Below are 6,363 nucleotides of genomic sequence, written 5' to 3'. Positions count from 1 at the left end.
CCAGACCAACTTACCGCTGATTATTTCGACACTTCCACGGGTCAACCTGTAATGGAAAATATGTTGCTTTTCATGTCCGCTTCAAACATGTATGGGGTTAGCTATGACCTGTATTACTGCTTGGTATCAACTGTCTTCTTCTAGGTAAAGGAAAATATTTATGTTTTGAAAAAATAAAAAAGTTAGGCTAAAAGAATAAAGGGATCACACGTGAGAGTCGGCCGGAAGTAAGTTTCAGATTTTCCACGTATTGAAACCTGGGGAGGTATTCTTATTAAGGGAAGTTTTGTAGCTTCCGTATAGTATCTACCCGTACATGATATGATTAGTGTTCTGCAGAAAACTACATATGATATAATTAGTCAACAGTCAAACTCCTCTTCTCTATTCCTCGTCGTTTTCTTGTTCTTATGTCTCAAGCCGTGTCCTTAGACGCGCATACACTTTTTTATGTTTTCTACAACAGTGAAATTATGGTACATGAATATAAGTGTGCATAACATATAATTCTTGTAGATTACAGCCATTGTAAATTGTATCAGCGGCACATAAATTTTCAGTTATATTTGTTCAGAATAGAAAAGGTATAGTAAAGAAAAGGATGAAAAACAAACCTGTGAAGCCTTGAATCCCTGTTTTATATTATAATAGATAGATTTTGAAAAAGGCATGCAACTTTTTTGCTAGGATCATGCAAGATTTTCCCTGCAAATATATTTTTATTCTGTGGGTTTTTTAGTACATACCACACATCTATTGAAAGCGTGATGTTGCTTTTCAGGGTTATAATTAGTGATGAACGTGACTTTGCTCTAGAAATTTTTTTGCTTTAGTTACTGGGCTTTATTAAAATAGATGGATGTACTAATGGGCTTCATAATGGGCTTCATAAAATATAGAGAATATGGACCATGTGGAGGAAGCCGGATGAGGCTCCAATTGGAATCGATACGAATAGCCATGATTTCTTTTTCTGTTAGGATTCCACGGTAGTTCTAGTTTTTTTTTTTCTTTTATGATCGCTGGTCAGCCATAATTATCTGTACGTGTTGTGTAAGTCAGTACATGCCAATCAAAACTCCTCTCTTCTTTCCATCTTTTTTTCTTCTGAGCTGGCTCTTTTCAACTTTTTACTAAAGCAACGTGTACGTGTTTGTCCACATATATAACTTAAGGCGTGTAACGTAATATCAGTAAATCTCAGCCGTAAGTATTATTAATCAACGATCTATATTATTTTAGCTTATGTGGAAGAACGTGGTGTCTTATTTGGCTTCTGTCTTAATTATATAATAGATGATGCAATGTTATCTTGTTGCAAGGCATTATGTATGTGAATTATGCAATGCCATGCTATTTAGGCAAGCGTCATATATGTGAGTTATATTATGCCGTTCTTTTTTTGTATTTCTCATTGCTTTTGTCGACAATGTTTGTATATTCAACTGCTCTTCCTGTGCATCAGCCATTTGAATTGGTGATGGAGAAATCTGGAATGAAAACAAGGTCTTCAGAGCAGACAATGCTACCTGCTGAAGCAGATATATTGCTGGTTACAGATAGCTCCTGTTTACATAGTCATCATATTTTGAAGTATGTCATTCTATCCTGTTTAGTTAGCCATCATACATGTGAAATTGTGTCATGCTATCCTGTTTAATTAGCCATCATATATGTGAAATTATGTCATGTTATTCTGTTTGCTTAGACAACATAAATGTGAATTATTTCATGCCCTGTTTTCGTCCCTACTATCCATTGCACCTGTCTATCTTACAATGTCTGTACATTCAATTACTTTTCTTATTTATTAGCCATTTCAATTGGAGGGAGTGATGGTAGTATCTGTGGGAGTAAAAACATGGTCTTCAGAAAAGATCGTGCTACCTGTCGATGCAGATAGAACCACGGTTGTACTTGCCCAAGAATCAGCCCCACCACACATAACCCACACTCATGCAGATTGTACCCCTACCCAGTTGGACAGAGAACCAGCTACACCCCTTCTAACCCCAACCCCAGCAGATAGACACCCAGTTCCCGTTGATACAGCATTGTCTTCACCACAGAGCACCCAAACATGAGCAGTTAGTAAGGCAACTGCAGTGCCCAAATCACGAGGACCACCACTCCGAACCCGAAGTCAACGCTTAAAGCAGAAGAAGAATTGTTCTCAGGTCAGGTTCCGTAGATATGGTTCATACTACTTTGCTCTTGCATCACTGTATTTACTGATACCAACCAATTTCAAATTTGAAGGATGCAATTGAAACTCCAATGGCGCAACAGGTATGTTTTAAACCTGTTTCTTCAACGTGTTTGGCTGTTTGCTGTTGTAACTTGCTCTATGTTGATTTCAGTTTCAATTGAATAAACAGTTATGTTCTCATGCCATGCACATTACAAGTGTTGTTATTGTTGTGTAGTTTCCCACACTTATATTCTATCTATGCTGCTTTGTCTTAAATAGATATTATTCAAACTATGTTTATCTTGATTTGGCAACATAAACTAGAATGATATAGACCATACAGTGACCATACTACATAGATATATGTTTGTTTCATGTTGTTATCCTGTCCACCTTACTACTGAACTGGTTTACCAAAATGAGTTTCATATACTACATTGTAAACCTGAGATGTGTTTGTTTGTTTCTCTTTTAGAACGCGGATAAAATATTCGAGAAGAGTACCCTGTTATGCAATGGTAAAGGAAGTAATGCAGATAAGGTTCAAGATAGTGAGACATCCTTGTTGGTCTCCAAGAAAGCTGATAAAACTATATTGAGGACACTGAGACAACCCCAAAGTCCTTTCTTGATGTAGTGTTCGAGTTACTGGCTACCACTGCTGGCACCAGCTCTTCGAACTCGTTGCCTGAATCAGTTCGGCTTCTTGAGTCTCAACTTCAAGTTGAAACACATCGATCAGATGTTATGCGACAGGAAGCCGAAGGACTGAGGAAGTCCCTGCATAATTTAGATGCATACTTTCTGGTGCAACAGCAAGCGCTGGAGGACTTAAGCGCCAAACAAGAGAAAGTTAATAAGCTTGCTAAGCATCTTGCCAGCATTATGGGTACCCAGGATATTGTTTCTTGAGCTCTTATGAAGTGGTTTCAGTTCTGGACTTGTTTTACTGCGGCGCTTATATGCTGTTGTGTTCCCTATATTTGCACTGGTGGCGAACTTTGATGCCCAGTGGATGTAATATGTGTAATAGCCGTGATAGCCTAGTGTAAGTTGCTTGCTTATTTATTTCCTTGTTGTCTTGTTTATTTGTTTGCTTGTAGTCAGTGCAGTTCTTTTTCTGTGGTTTGCTAGTGGCTGCAATAACTTATTTTTTAAAACTAGGCCACAATAACCATGGGCTAATATTTACTATAGTGACACTGGACCTACGGACCGTAGAAATAGTGGGCCTTCTACGGGCCGTATAAACAGTGGGCCTTCTACGGGCCGCAGAAACAATGGGCCTTCTACGGGTCGTATCATCAATGTGCCTTATACGGGCAGTATGATCGATTGACCAAACATGGGCCAATAACAGGCCGCATAATGCCCGTAAACGGGCTAGAGTTGGAATCATCCGTTCATGGGCCGACCATAATGGGCCATCGTTAACAGGTCGTATTTCATGACGCTATGAAAACGGTCCAACGTGTTAACGGACCACAAACGGGCCGACTATGACCATGGGCTGAATTTGGCCCATAAGCAGAAAATGACAGTAATGGGCCGTAAGTAAACGAATGCTGGAAATGAGCCCAAGAATAAATGGGCTCTGAGATGGCCGAAAGATAACATGGGCTGGAAACGGCCCAACAGAATAAAGTGATACACTGTTCATTACGGGCCAATTTCACCACGGGTCGTTAATGGGTGTAAAGTAATACACTGTTCATTACGGGCCAATTTCACCACGGGTCGTTAATAGGCCAAGAGTTACATAGGGCCTCATATGGGCCGAAAGACGTCATGGGCCATACATGGGCCAGAAGTGAAAACGGGCTGGAATCATATTGGGTGGCCCAGATGATGCTATTGGGCCTAATTCGGATAGGGCGTAACGGGCCTTGGGTTAGCGGGCTGTAAATGGGCTATATGCGAACAGGCCGTTAACAGGCTTTACATGGGCCGGGCCGCCACCTTTTGACCAAGTCAAACGGGCCGGCCTTTTCACAAGAATGGGCTTCTGTTGGGCCGTGCCACGTGTCGACGTATCATAGGCGCCTTCTGTCCAATGAGTGGATGACATCTGTCCCAACGGTGAGCCGACACGTGTTTCCTCCAGCCAATGATGATTTTACACGTGGAAAATCCCCATTGGTCGGGGCTGTTAACGGGTTATCAGATCCAAAACCCGACCCGATAGCTTAATGGCGTTCCGTTATGGTGGATGCCACGTGTCGGTCACCCTTGACGAAAGCACTTCTGTGACGCGCGATTTATCGTCATGGAAGTGGACACTTCCGTGATGATAATTTTGGTAATGTCATGGAACACTTCTACGATAGCACAGGTATGACTATCTTGATTCTGTCATAAATTTGTCATGGATGTACATGCATGACAAAAAACGCGACCTACTGTGACAAACACGTATCATCACGGAAGTGTATTTTTTTGTAGTGATGAAATGTATGAAGTAAGCAGTTTCCACCTAACAGAATGTGCTTGCCACATGGGCTCAATTGAAATGGCAAATAGTGAAGGCAAATATCATATGAATACACATGCACCCCTATGATTGTCGAAAACATAAATGTGGCAATTAAACACATTGGCTTCATTTGAAAAATGTACAAATCGTAATGCACTTAAAACAAAATGTAGAAGTCGCCATGTTAGCACAAGATATTATGAAAGAAAGGCACAAATCTTCCACTACACAAACATAAAATGTGGCAACTCACACCCTGTCCTCATACAAAAATGAGTTGCCATGTGTTCAAAGGCAAAATGTGCTAGGTTGAAATTGCCATGTTAAAATGCAACACAAATTCAAAAAGCATTGAAAAACATCTACTGAACAACATGTAATTGCAATGCACACATTGGCCTCATATTAAAAATGAGTTGCCATTTAGTATGGCCAAATATGTTCAGATATCACAAGTCAGCGTGGCAAAACACGAAGCTGGGTCTGTAGTACAGTGAACTTGCCACATTATCCTACTATAACATGGCAACAGACATACTATGTTCATAGAAATACTTGTCACATGAAAAGCATATATGTGGCAACTGACACAGTTGATGTGGAAATTAGTTGCCATCCAGTGCACATAGTTGCTGAAACTGCCATGACTACCTATTTACTACACTTTACCATGCCACATTATCCTGTCAGTTGCCACAAGTCAGCGTGGCAAAACACAAATTTGGGTCTATAGTACAATGAATTTGCCACATTATCCTGCCTACAACATGGCAACAGCCATAGTGTGTTCACAGAAATACTTGCTACATGGAAAGCATATATGTGACAACTGACACAGTTGATGTAGAAATTAGTTGCCATTCAGTGCACATAGTTGCTGAAACTGCCATAACTACCTATTTACTACACTTTACCATGCCTATAGCGTGGCAACAGCCATAGCATGTGCACGAAATTAGTTGTCACATGGAAAACATATTTGTGGCAACTATCACAGTCGATCAGGAAATTAGTTGCCATACGGTGCAGATAGTTACTCAAACTACCATGTTTGCATTCATACTGCACTTTGGAAAACAACTACCTAGATCTAGGGTTCAATGGCAACTATCATAACTTGAAATTCATCGACAAAATTCTCCCTGCACTGATCGCAAATAGCATTTCGAGGCAATGCGCAACTATCGGACAGAAACAACGGCGGCCCAATCCCAAGGCACAACCAGGATGTGGCTCCGGACTGGCGGAACCACACCGGCATGACCGCCACCGCGGCAGCGACGAAACTGCTCAATGCCACCGAAAACGGCAAAGCACAAGACTCCGCCGCCGGCGGGAACACCGGCGCATCGCGAACCCGCCTGAATCTCTATGAATCTCGAGCGAAGCATCGACCACGGATGGGAGGGGAGAAATGCAGGCAAGGAGTTTGAGCGTGGGAGGGAGCATTACCTTCAATCTACAAGCGCTCCGGCGAAGACGCTCCGGTCCGGCGAGTCCCACCGACGGTCGTAAATGTCGTTGACTCTTCCGCCTCCGCCGTCGCCTTCTCCTCTCGCCTTCTCCTCCAATCGACTAAACTGCAGGGTGGGTTGTGCGAGTAACTGAGGGAAGGAGTAAATGGAACCGTGAGGGGAGGGGGGCAAAGTGTGCGACGTGTTTGACGGCAACCACGGTCAGACGTGGCATGCTGGCGCAG

The sequence above is a fragment of the Triticum aestivum genome, chromosome 2B (assembly GCF_018294505.1).
Source record: "Triticum aestivum cultivar Chinese Spring chromosome 2B, IWGSC CS RefSeq v2.1, whole genome shotgun sequence".
In the NCBI taxonomy this organism is placed as follows: Eukaryota; Viridiplantae; Streptophyta; class Magnoliopsida; order Poales; family Poaceae; genus Triticum; species Triticum aestivum.
The sequence above is the reverse complement of the archived record's forward strand: the minus strand, read 5'-3'. Positions refer to the sequence as shown.